This window comes from Somniosus microcephalus, chromosome 21 (genome assembly GCF_052327205.1).
Source record: "Somniosus microcephalus isolate GS21.2 chromosome 21, FLI_Smic_1.0, whole genome shotgun sequence".
NCBI classification, from domain to species: Eukaryota; Metazoa; Chordata; class Chondrichthyes; order Squaliformes; family Somniosidae; genus Somniosus; species Somniosus microcephalus.
Genome location: NC_141007.1, coordinates 77,975,187 through 77,988,789, shown reverse-complemented (window position 1 = coordinate 77,988,789; position 13,603 = coordinate 77,975,187). Strand labels below are relative to the sequence as shown.

Below are 13,603 nucleotides of genomic sequence, written 5' to 3'. Positions count from 1 at the left end.
TTGATCACCTCAGAGGAAGTGTTGGCTCACTTCAACCCAACGCTACCTATTCGTTTAGCTTGTGATGCTTCTCCTTATGGTATTGGAGCAGTACTCTCACACAAGTTGCCAAATGGCTTGGAAAGGCCAGTCGCATTTGCATCCAGATCATTGACCTCCGCTGAGCGCAACTATGCTCAGATAGATAGGGAGGCTCTCAGCCTTGTGTGGGGAGTGAAGAAGTTTAATCATTACCTGCAGGGCCAGAAGTTTACACTGCTGACAGACCACCAGCCGTTGGTATCCATTTTTAACCCTAAGAAGGGTGTTTCGGTGATGACAGCACAGAGGCTCCAGAGATGGTCCCTTTTCCTCGGGGCACATCAATATCAGATAGAATTCAAAGGTACAAAGCAGCATGGTAATGCTGATGGGCTGTCGCGCCTGCCACTACCTACTGAGGAGGAGGCACCGACGGTTGACCCGGTGGAGTTATTTCACTCGACCATCATCGAATGTTTACCTGTCACCAATGCAAATATTGAAAGGGAGACTAGGAATGACCCGACACTGTCTCGGGTCTACGAATTGACAGTAAAGGGATGGCCAGCCCATGGTGATCCACTGTTACCGGCATTCTCAGCAAGACGAGAACAGCTGTCCATCTGTCAGGGAACATTGATGTATGGAACAAGGGTGATTATCCCTCCTAAGTTAAGAGAGAGAGTTCTAAAAGAACTATATGAAGGTCATCTGGGGGGAGTCAAGATGAAAAGCCTTGCTAGGGCTTATGTGTGGTGGCCGGGTATCGACCAACAGATAGAGGATCTGACGAAAAGCTGCTCAGGGTGCCAAAAAGTCCAAAATGCACCTCCAATTGTACCGCTGCATCCATGGGAATGGCCTTCAACCCCATGGCAACGTGTACATATTGACTTTGCTGGTCCATTCATGGACTCCATGTTTTTAATTGCGGTGGACGCACATTCTAAATGGCCAGAAGTGATTAAAATGACTACCACTACCTCGGAGAAGACGATCGCGGTGCTAAGAACGATATTTGCAAGAAATGGATTGCCAGAGCAAATATGTTCAGACAACGGACCACAGTTCGTGTCAGAGGAATTCCAGAAATTCCTGAAGAAGAATGGGGTGAAATATTATACCTCTGCCCCATATCATCCAGCTACGAATGGGCTGGCCGAGAGGTTTGTACAGACGTTCAAAAAGGCAATAAAGGCCATGAGCGAAGATCAGATGCCACTGCAACACAAGGTGGACAATTTCCTACTAGCATATCGAAACGCCACCCATGCAACAACAAACCAAAGTCCTGCCATGATGTTCTATAACAGGAGGTTGCGGTCCAGGTTGGACTTGTTAAAACCAAATGTGCGGAGGGAAGTCGAAAACAAACAGTTCCAGCATATCAATAACAAGCCCACTCGGAGTTTTGAAATAGGACAACCGGTGTTAGCCAGGGACTATAAAAACGAGAAATGGCAATCTGGAACAATTCGGGCCAGACAAGGACCCCTGATGTACACGGTAGATGTTGGTGAAAACGTAATGCGACGTCATGCTGACCAACTGGTGGGATCGAGAACAAGGGTCGAGCCCATGGTTACGACAGAGACAACCGTGGAGGAAGTTAGTGAACCTGAAGCATCTACCTCAAAAGTGAATATACCTGATGATGATGTCCTATCCATAGGGGATCAACTAGATGAGTCACCCCAGCAACGAGAACCCGAGACCCCTGAAAGGCGTTATCCGTCTCGGATCAGGAGGCCTCCTCAGAGACTGAATCTGTGAACTGTTTTTACATGAAGTTGTGTATATATGTTATTATGTTATGTTAATGGGGAATATATACTGTTAAGCTAAAAAGGGAGGATTGTGGTGTATGTAACCGTTCCACCTTTAAGAGAACTATTTTAAGAGATGCACTACTTTATCTTGGCTGCTGTATACTGTAATGCCGGTGGTGGCCACACCGGTATATAAGTGCTGTGTAATGATTTATTGGGCAGTTCAGCCTGACCTTCGACTAGTAAAGACCTGTTGAATTTATTCTTGTGGTCTGTGTGCAGTGATTCTTATTAACAATAACTAGAACACACAGACTTAACAATCCCCTCATCCCAGGAACCAGTCTAGTGAACCTTCGTTGCACTCCCTCTATGGCAAGTATGACTTTCCTTAGGTACGGAGACCAAAACTGTCCACAATACTCCGGGTGTGGCCTCCCAATGCCCTGTATAATTGTAGTAAGACGTCTTTACTCTTATACTCTAATCCCTTTGTAACAAAAGATAACACACCATTTGCTTTCCTAATTGCTTGCTGTACCTGCATGTTAACTTTCTGTGATTCATGTACAAGGACACCCAGGTCCCTCTGAGTGCAAACATTTCTCAGTCTCTCACTGTTAAAAAAAAAATATTATTTTTTGTTTTTCCTACCAAAGTGGATAACTTCACATTTCCCCACATTGTATTCCATTTGCCATGTTCTTGCCCACTCAGTCAACCTGTCTATATCTCTCTGTAGCTTCTTTGCGTCCTCCTCACAGCTTACTTTCCCACCTAACTTCGTATCATCAGCAAACTTGGATACGTTACACTCAGTCCCTTCATCTAAGTCATTAATATAGATTGTAAATAGCTGAGGCCCCAACACTGATCCTTGCAGTACGCCGCTAGTTACAGCCTGCCAACCTGACAAAGTCCCGTTTAATCCTATTTGTTTTCTGTCCATTAACCAATCCTCAATCCATGTTAATATATTACCCCCAATACCATGAGTCCTAATTTTTGTTTAATAACCTCTTGTGTGGCACCTTATCGAATGCTTTTTGAAAATACACCACATCCATTGGTTCCCCCTTATCCATCCTACTACTTACATCTTCAAAAAAACTAACAGATTTGTCAAACACGATTTCCCTTCCATAAATCCGTGCTAACTCTAGTCTAATCATATTATGATTTTCTAAGTGTCCTGTTACCACGTCCCTAATAGATTCCAGCATTTTGCCGACTATTGATGTCAGGCTAACTGGCCTGTAGTTCCCCATTTTCTCCCTTCCTCCTTTCTTAAAATAGCGGGGTTATGTTTACTACCTTCCAAACCTTGGAGACTGTTCTAGAATCTAGGGAATTCTGGAAGATTAATCCCAGTGCATCCACTATCTCTGCAGCGCACACAGACGCACACACACGCAGACAGGCACACACACACACGCAGGCAGGTGCGCACACAGGCACAGACAGATGCATGCACACACACAGACACACACAGACAGAAACAGACAGACGCATGCGGGAAGACAGATGCATGCACGCAGACAGAGACTGACAGAGAAAAAGAGTGTGAAAGAGAGGCACACACAAAGAGGCAGACAGTGTGAGACTGACTGTATCTCACAGGGAGAGAGACAGACAGCAGAGAGAGAGAAACTGATAGGAACAAGGGAGGAGAGAGAGACACACAAAGACAGTAAATAGTGTACAATAGCAAAATACTGCGGATGCTGGAAATCTGAAATAACAACAGAAATGCTGGAAATACTCAGCAGGCCAGGCAGCATCCGTGGAGAGAGAAACAGAGTTAACGTTTCAGGTCTGGGACCCTTCATCAGAACTGGAAAAAGCTGGAGATGGAACAGATATTAAGCAGGTGCAGAGACGGGGAGGGGGAGGAAGGAACTGAAGGAACATTCTGTGTTAAGGTAGGCGGCAGGAGAGATAAAATGTTGTAAATGGGAATGGCAAAATCAGACAGCATGAAAAATGGGGGCAGGGGTTCGAGTCTGAAATTGTTGAACTCAATGTGGAGTCCAGAAGGCTGTAAAGTGCCTAATCAAAAGATGAGGTGCTGTTCCTCGTTGGAACAATATAAGAGGCGGAGGACGGAGAGATCAGAGTGGGAGTGAAGCGGAGAATTAAAGTGACAGACGACCGAAGCTCAGGGTCACCCGTACAAACTGAACGGATGGGAGCAGGACGTTACAAAGCAACATAGACAGATTAAGTGAGTGGGCAAAACTATGGCAAATGTGAGGTCATCTACTTTGGATCCAAGAAAGATAAATCGGAATATTTTCTAAATGGTGAGAAACTAGGAACGAGGGGCCGAGCGATTTAGGGCTCCAAGTACAGAAATCACTGAAACCGAGTGGACAGGTACAGAAACAATCAAAAACATTCATGGAATGTCGGCCTTTATCTCGGGGGTGGGAACGCAAAGGGGTGGAGGTGATGCTTCAGTTGTACAGAGCTCTGGTTAGACCCCATCTAGAGCACCGCACCTCAGGAAGGATGTATTGGCCTTGGAGGGGGTGTGTTCACCAGATTCACCAGAATGACACCGGGGCTGAAAGGGTTAAATTACGAGGACAGGTTGCACAGACTGGGCTTGTATTCCCTCGAGTTTAGAAGATTAAGGGGTGATCTGATCGAGGTGCTAAAAATGAATAAAGTATTCGATCGGGTAGATAGAGAGAAATTATTTCCTCTGGTGGGGGGAATCCAGGACAAGGGGGCAGAACCTTAAAATCAGAGCCAGGCCGTTCAGGGGTGATGTCAGGAAACACTTCTTCACACAAAGGCTAGTGGAAATCTGGAACTCTCCCCCCAAGAACTGTGCATGCTGAGAGTCAATTGGAGTTCTGTGTTACTGACTGTATCTCTACTGATGTTAATCCAGCTCCCTCACACTGTCACTCAGTAACCCCTCTCCCCCAGCGCCCTGTGTCACTGACTGTATCTCTACTGATGTTAATCCAGCTCCCTCACACTGTCACTCAGTAACCTCTCTCCCCCAGTGCCCTGTGTTACTGACTGTATCTCTACTGATGTTAATCCAGCTCCCTCACACTATCACTCAGTAACCCCTCTCCCCCAGCGTCCTGTGTCACTGACTGTATCTCTCCTGATGTTAATCCAGCTCCCTCACACTGTCACTCAGTAACCCCTCTCCCCCAGTGCCCTGTGTTACTGACTGTATCTCTACTGATGTTAATCCAGCTCCCTCACACTGTCACTCAGTAACCCCTCTCCCCCAGTGCCCTGTGTTACTGACTGTATCTCTACTGATGTTAATCCAGCTCCCTCACACTGTCACTCAGTAACTCCTCTCCCCTAGTGCCGTGTTACTGACTGTATCTCTCCTCGTGTTAATCCAGCTCCCTCACACTGTCACTCAGTAACCCCTCTCCCCCAGCGCCGTGTGTTACTGACTGTATCTCTCCTGATGTTAATCCAGCTCCCTCACACTGTCACTCAGTAACCCCTCTCCCCCAGCGCCGTGTGTTACTGACTGTATCTCTCCTGATGTTAATCCAGCTCCCTCACACTGTCACTCAGTAACCCCTCTCCCCCAGCACCCTGTGTTACTGACTGTATCTCTACTGATGTTAATCCAGCTCCCTCACACACTCCCTCGCACGCGGTCCGTGTGAGAAGCACAATCCAAGCTATGATCACCGCTAACCTGGATATCGATGCTGGATCCAAAGATGTGGGGCCTATGGATTGCTCTCCGAGCCCCATTCGCCACCCGCTTGTCCCAGACCTACAGGAAGGAGAGAGAGATAAAGAAAATTGGAACATGCATCAGTCTCAATCCGAGGAGACAACAAGGCTCAACACCATGAGGAACGGGAAATGAGCCAATTCGGTTTTGGCTCCTCGTTCCCTCCCAGTGGTTCCAGCTGTTCCGAACTACACTCTGGACAGGTCTGTTAAACTGGGAGGTGGCAGAGAGACGGAGCCAAGAGACTGACCTCTCGCCCTCCCACCACTTGCACCCGTCACTGTCAGTGTGGCTCAGCTACTGAATCAGAATGTTGAGGGTTCTCATCCACCTTGAGCACATAATCCAGACTGGCACGTCAATGCAGTACTGATGGAGCGCTGCGCTGTCGGAGGGGCTGCACTGTTGGAGGTGCCGCGTTTCAAATGAGACGTTACAACCGAGGTCCCGTCTGCTCTCAGGTGGATGTAAAAGATCCCCTGGCATTATTCGAAGAAGAGCAGGGCAGTTCTCCCCGGTGTCCTGGGGCCAATATTTATCCCTCAAACATCATCACTAAAACAGATGATCTGGTCAGTATCACATTGCTGTTTGTGGGAGCTTGCTGAGCACAAATTGGCTGCCCAGTTTCCTACATTACAACAGTGGCTACACTTCAAACGTACTTCATTGGCTGTAAAGTGCTTTAAGACATCCTGAGGTTGTGAAAGGCGCTATATAAATGCAAATTTTTCTTTCTAGTAGGGTTAATCATTAGTTAGATTCAAGATGGGGAGCTTTTGAAAACTGGTCAATAAACTCAATGATGCAGTGGGTCAGTAGATTCTTATATCAGCCCAGAGGCCTAGGTTTCAATCCAGGCTGCAGTGCAGAGTGAACAGCTCCTTTGTGATCTCTGTGGGTCGTCAGGACCCCAAGTTTGGGACACTTTAACCCATGGGGCACAGATCCACAAAACTGGCCAGAATTTAGCCCGATATTGGTCTGGCGTGTGACAGGAATGGCAGGAACCAGTGTGCGAGATGCTGACCTTGAGCGACGATCCCAGCCCCCAGTGATGAAAAGATGATAATCGTCCGGGTGAAACTTCAGAGCTAAAGATCAGGCTCGTGTGGCCACTGGTCAGTGACAGGTCATCGCCAGAGGAGAAGTCAGGAGCTCTGTATATGCTGCACATGAGAGAGAGAGAGAGAGAGAGAGCCCAGTCCGTCACACCACAAACATCAGCCAGCACAGGATCGGACTACGAGCACACCAGACTGATGGGCAGGAAAAGACCAGCTGGTCAGTCAAGCCTGCCCCACATCATGATGTTCAGATCATCCTGACGAAATACTTCCTCCCCCCACTGCCAGGTGATCTCCTGGGAGAGGCAAGAAAAACCAGAGAAAATACCCAGGGCCATTAAGGGAAAAGATTCTCTGGAAGATTCCTCTCCGACCCCCTCAGGTGATGGAACCCAGTCCAGGAGATCACACGGACCGAGTATTATCTTTAAAGACACGTATCTTCCAGACGATGCGATCGCTGCCCCAGTCAGGAACCCGTCCAGCGCCCTCTGGAAGGCGTTACGGGGACTAATACCAGCTGAACTTGCCCGGCAGTGTAAAAGATTGGGAATGGTGGAGAGGTCAGTGAATCCACACATATCTTCGCTTTGCACAACTGCTGGCAGTTTAGATGCCGTTGAGAACCTGTGGATATATCTGTAGAGCAAAGAGGCGTCAGATGCTCAGATACCTGCCAGGAAGTGGGCTCACTGGGCAATAAATTGGAGCAATAGGGATTGGCCTCTGTGACACCTGGACTAACACGTGCTGAGAATGCGACAGGCTGATCCCAGTGTGTTGTGTCCAAGCTGCTGCTGTTGTTGAAGTGTTGCATTGGGGCTCCAGGGGAGGGCGGCGGGGAAGAGGAAGTTGGGGTGTAGGCTCAATCACTTCACTCTGGTGAGGGGAGGTTCTGAGCAGAGCCCAGGGTAGGGGAGGGAGGGGGAAATGAAAAGCAACATGAAATTGTTGGACAACGAACCTGTGGCTTAGGCCCAAGAGCAGAGTACCTCAAACCTGAGAGAAACTGAGGATATTATTAAGGACGGGCCAAAATAACAAGAGGTCAGGAAGCACCGCAAGATCCACTCGACATAAAAGGGTTAAATTACGAGGACAGGTTGCACAGGCTGGGCTTGTATTCCTCGAGTTTAGAAGATTAAGGGGTGATCTGAACGAGGTGTTTAAGATGATTAAAGGATTCGATAGAAACTATTTCCTCTGGTGGGGGGTGTCCAGAACAAGGGGGCATAACCTTAAAATTAGAGCCAGGCCGTTCAGGGGTGATGTTATGAAACATTTCTTCACACAAAGGGCAGTGGAAATCTGGAATTCTCTCCCCGTAAAAGCTATTGAGGCTGGGGATCAATCAAAAATTTCAAAACTGAGATTGATAGATATTTGTTGGGTAAGGGTATTACGGGTTACAGAACCAAGGCAGGTCGATGGAGTTAAGGTACAGATCAGCCATGATCTAATTGAATCGGAGAACAGGCTCAAGGGGCTGAATGGCCTCCTCCTGTTCCTGTGTTCCAACATTGCCATATCTGTCCCCGCTCTCCTTCAGTCTCTCCTCCTCCCAGCAGGTTTTAGTCAAACCGTTCCCTATACTCATCTCCCACACATTTAGCGGTCCACAATAAGGGCAGTCCATGTCCAGTGATCTCTCTCCCTACCTGGTTGGTTTTGCTGTCGTAGAGTCGAATAGATTTATCCTTCCCGGCTGTGGCAAAAATGCTGCCATCCATGGAGAAATCCAGGGCGTTGATCTCATTATTCTCTTCTACAGTGAAACCACCGCCCCCCCCCCCGCCCCCCAAAAAAACCCACAGAACAGTGTGTGAACATCAGGTTCATGGCTACAAGACCTATGCTTAGAGTCACACCAAACCTTGACTCACTGCCACAGTGTCATGACACGATACAAAGGCGACATTTGAATAGATCCCTGAGGTTGAAGGTGGCGATGAACTGAATCAAACAGTAAGTCATGGAGATACACTTGCATGTGATTGAGGAGCGACGGCTACAGAATCTTCTTCCTGATATAACAGAAAATGCTGGAAACACTCAGCAGGTCAGGCAGCATCCGTGGAGAGAGAAACAGAGTTAACGTTTAAGGTCTGGGACCCTTCGTCAGGAGTCGTCCCTCATTCCCCTCACAGTTCTTTCCATTACCATCTTTTTCACCGCTATTTTTCCATATTACAAGGGTCCCTGCTACTGAACTAACCTCTCCTGATCCTCCCGAGCTCTAAATCCCCCGACTTACTCACTCTCCCTCCTCCTTGTATCCTCACTGTTCAAATAAAGACTCCTCGCACTGTGTACAGGCTTTCAACACCCAATCCTACTCGTACGTTAGCAAAATACTGCGGATGCTGGAAATCCAAAATAACAACAGAAAATGCTGGAAAAACTCAGCAGGCCAGGCAACATCCGTGGAGAGAAAATAGAGTCAACGTTTCAGAAAACGTTGACTCTAATTTCTTTCCATGGATGTTGCCTGGCCTGCTGAGTTTTTCCAGCATTTTCTGTTGTTATTCCCAATCCTACTCCTTCATTTCACGTCTTCTGGTCTTTTTGACCTCGGTGCATCCTACATTTTCTGAGTTTAAATATAAAACATGAACTTCATGTTCAGAGGTGTTGTCTTGGTATCTTCGCACCCTCCCTGAGAGGAGAGTGGGGCAGTGGGAATTTGCGGTCTGACCTTCCTCCCCAACTATGGGGGGTTTCTGGGGTCCACAGCCCACACGGGGTGGGGTCACCCACACCCACTGGATGTCAGCAGCGACCCGATCAATCAGTTCACTTGGTTAAACTGGAGAAACTGATGGGCGGAAGCGGATAAGCCGCCCGTTCCACACCCACCCGAATTTCCCATTCTTTGACTTCCGGGAATTTCGGTTCAAGTTGAATTGCACTCGGTGCAGCGCTGCCGCTCTGACTCTAGGGGGCGCTGCTGTAGGGGGTGCGCTACTGCCATCCAGTGGCAGAATGGGAATCCTGCAGCCACTCATTCTCCTGTCGGTGACCCGCCCACCGGGACGCCCTGGACCTGTCCTGGGAACGTCAGCCATCCACTGCATAAACATCCACAGCTAATAGTGCCGGGAATATCGGGCCAGTCCTCTGCTTTTGGCTGTATCTGTCCAATAAGATGAGGGGTTCGGGGGGGTTTATATATAGAATAACCGGTCCCCGGGAGTGAGTTACAGGCTGGAATCTAATCGGGGGTTGGGGGGGCTATATAAAATAAAGAATAACAGGTGCCTGGGAGTGAGTTACAGGCTGTGATGGTTGTATAACAGGGTTAGGAGTGGAGTTGAAAAGTAACTTGGGAGCGCAAGTTAAGTAAAGGTCCCAGCCATTGCTGATTTCATGCAAGATAGCATAAGAAGGTAAGAAATAGGAGCAGGAGGGTGGCATTTGGCCCCTCGAGCCTGCTCCACCATTCAGTTAGATCATGGCTGATCGTCTGCCTCATCTCCACTTTCCTGCACTATCCCCATATCTCCTTAATATTCAAAAATCTATCGATCTCTGTCTTGAATATACTCAACGACTGAGCCTCCACAGCTCTCTGGGGCAGAGAATTCCAAAGATTCACCACCCTCCGAGTGAAGAAATTCCTCCTCATCTCAGTCCTAAATGGCCGACCCCTTATTCTGAGACTGTGACCCCTGGTTCTAGACTCTCCAACCGGGGAAACATCCTCCCAGCATCTACCCTGTCAAGCCCTGTAAGAATTTTGTATGTTTCAATGTGATCACCTCTCCTTCTTCTAAACTCTGGGGAATATAGGCCTAGTCTACTCAATCTCTCCTCATAGGACAATCCCCCCATCCCAGTAACCAGTCTGGTGAACCTTCGTTGCACTCCCTCTATGGCAAGTATATCCTTCCTTAGGCAATGAGACCAAAGCTGTACACAGTACTCCAGGTGTGGTCTTACCAGGGCCCTATATAATTGCAGCAAGACGTCTTTACTCTTATACTCAGATCCTCTTGTAATAAAGGCCAACATACCATTTGCTTTCCTAATTGCTTGCTGTACCTGCAGGTTAACTTTCAGTGATTCGTGTACAAGGACACCCAGGTCCCTCTGCACACCAACATTTCCCAATCTCTCACCATTTAAAAAATACTCTGCTTTTCTATTTTTCCTACCAAAGTGGCTAACTTCACATTCCTCCACATTATATTCCATTTGCCATGTTCTTGCCCACTCACTTAGCCTGTCTATATCCCCTTGAAGCCTCCTTGCATCCTCCTCACAACTTACATTCCCACCCAGCTTTGTATCATCAGCAAACTGGGATATATTACATTTGGTCCCCTCATCCAAATCATTGATGTAGATTGTGAATAGCTGAGGCCCAAGCACTGATCCTTGTGGTACCCCACTAGTTACAGCCTGTCAACCAATAAATGACCCGTTTATTCCTACTCTCTGTTTTCTGTCCGTTAACCAATCCTCAATCCATGCTCGTATATTACCCCCAATCACATGACCCCTAATTTTGTGGAACACCTCCGTTCAGTCCGTAAGGGTGACCCCTAATTTTGTTTATTAACTTCTTGTGTGGCACCTTATCGAATGCCTTCTGAAAATCCAAATACACCACATCCACTGGTTCCCCCTTATCTATTCTGCTAGTTACAACCTCAATAAACAGATTTGTCAAACACGATTTCCCTTTCATAAATCCGTGTTGACCCTGCCCAATCCTATTATTCTAGCATTTTCCCTACTACTGATGTCAGGCTAACTGGTCTGTAGTTCCACGTTTTCTCTCTCCCTCCTTTCTTAAATAGTGGGGTTACACTTGCTACCTTCCAATCCGCTGGAATCATTCTAGAATCTTTGGAATTTTGGAAAATGAACCAATGCATCCACTATCTCTATAGCCACCTCTTTCAAAATCCGAGGATGTAGGCCACCAAGCCCTGGGGATTTATCGGCTTTCAGCCCCATTAATTTCTCCAGTACTATTTTTTATTTTTTTATTTTTTAACTAATACTAATTTATTTCAGTTCCTCATTCTCGCTAGAGCCTTGGTTCGCCACTATTTCCAGGAAGTTTTTTGTGTCATAGTTTGGGAGAGGTCAGTGCCCTGGGTTGTCAATGGGGCTCGGGATACTGTACCTGCGATAGTGACAGGATCTAAGGCCAGCTCCATATCATAGATCCTGATATTGCCATCTGCACTGCCCAAGAACAGTAGACTGTGTTGCCCTGGGTGATAGGAGAGGCACATGGCAGCCTCATGGGTGCGGTGTCCCACAAACACATCTTTCTTCAACTTCCCACTCTCCGGCTTCAGAAGCTGGTACAGAAAAAGCCAAATGTTACTCCAGGAGTCTCCAAGCATCGCACCAACCCTGTGACCCCGTCCCATCAAACACTCCCTCAACACTGTCCCAATTGTTAGTGACGATCTTATATTCATGTCCCTTGTTCTGGACTCACCCACAAGTAGAAACAGTTTCTCCACATCCACCCTATCCAACCCCCTCATCATTTTAAAGACCTCTATCAGGTCTCCTAGCTCCAATCTGCTTGATCTGTGCCGATAGTTGTTCTGTGATCAAGAGTCTAAACCCACACAGGGAAACGCTGCCCAGTGGCATTTTCGGGTGACCCTGGGAACTTTAACCCCGTGAGTTATGTCAGAAAATGTTGACAACTGGAACTACCTGTCAAACACTGAATGCTAGAATGAAATACTGACGTTTGGTGTGAAGGACAGAAATACGGATCAGGAAAGGGACTCCACCCGAACGGGTTCTCAAATTATTCCGTGGGTTTCTTTTCCATTATTTGCGCATCCCTGATTTTCATCGCTCTACCATTGGTGGCCGTGCCGCCAGCTGCCTGGGCCCTAAGCTCTGGAATTCCCTCCCTAAACCTCTCCGCCTCTCTACCTCTCTCCTCCTTCAAGATGCTCCTTAAAACCTACCTCTTTGTCCAAACTTATGGTCACCTGTCCTAATATCTCCTTACAATAGCAAAATACTGCGGACGCTGGAAATCTGAAATGACAACAGAAAATGCTGGAAACACTCAGCAGGCCAGGCAGCATCCGTGGAGAGAGAAACAGAGTTAACGGGCTGGATTTTCATTCAGAAGTTGGGAAGGAGGCGGGACTACAACTTTCGGGTTGTAGTCCCGCCTCCATCGAGATGCGGCCAATCCACGCGATTTTCACTTGATTGACCTTGTTGAGCCCACCCAGCGGGCTCAGCAGGCCAATTAAGGGCCACCCGGCAACAGGTGACATCACAGACTGAAATTTCATCTGTCAAGACGTGTTGACAGATGAAATATCAGTGTTTCACAGCTGTTTGAAGCTGTCAAACACTGGCAGTCTTACTTCTAACCTGAGTCCTTCTACGCAGACTCAGTTAGAAATCTCGCCGGCACTGAAAGCTGCAGGCTGTCACTTTTGACAGATCGCAGCCATTCAGCTTTCTGTGCCGGCTGAATGATGAACTCCCGAAGCCTAGAGGAAGGAAGGCTGTAAAGGTAAGTACAGGTAATTTAAACTTCTTTACACACTTTAGACACACCAAACACACTTACCTTTGCACTCATGCACCCATCACTCACCTGAACACCGACATCTCGACCCCTCCAAGTCCTTCAACCCGACGACTCTAACCTGGCGTGGTTTGGAGCCGTCGGGAATCCCACACGACACCCCTCAAAATAGGGATTAGGCTAAAAGCTGCCTGTTAACTACCTGTTAACAGGCAGTTAATTGGCACTAATCCCTTCCCGCCTCGGGTCGGCGGGTCCCAGTGCAGGGCGGGTACCCGCCTCCTTTGAAAATTACACGGAGGCGGGTTTTGGGCGGGATGGTGTCGGGACCCCCGAATTCGGGATTTTAGCCCCCCATGTAAGGGGTTTTCCTTGAGAGAGCTTTCCCTGAGGTTTCTCTCTCTAGAGGCCTCTCTCTCTTGCACAGTAAAACCTTGAGTGGTTCGACCCACTCGCCCCTTAGATTCTGTACTCTGGACTTTGGGGCAGG

The 13,603-nt window shown here is 47.8% G+C and overlaps 1 pseudogene across 1 annotated transcript in view; it reads right to left on the bottom strand.

Moving 5' to 3' along the window:
* Window positions 1–13,603, bottom strand: part of LOC147102991 (uncharacterized) — a 115,115-nt pseudogene that overhangs the window by 70,263 nt on the left and 31,249 nt on the right. Inside the window, exons 3-6 of the transcript XR_015073171.1 lie at window positions 11,721–11,899; window positions 8,243–8,369; window positions 6,544–6,694; window positions 5,469–5,556 (exon numbers count right to left, since the gene is read on the bottom strand). The product of XR_015073171.1 is annotated as an uncharacterized LOC147102991 (transcript). The remainder of the gene's footprint in view (window positions 1–5,468; window positions 5,557–6,543; window positions 6,695–8,242; window positions 8,370–11,720; window positions 11,900–13,603) is intronic.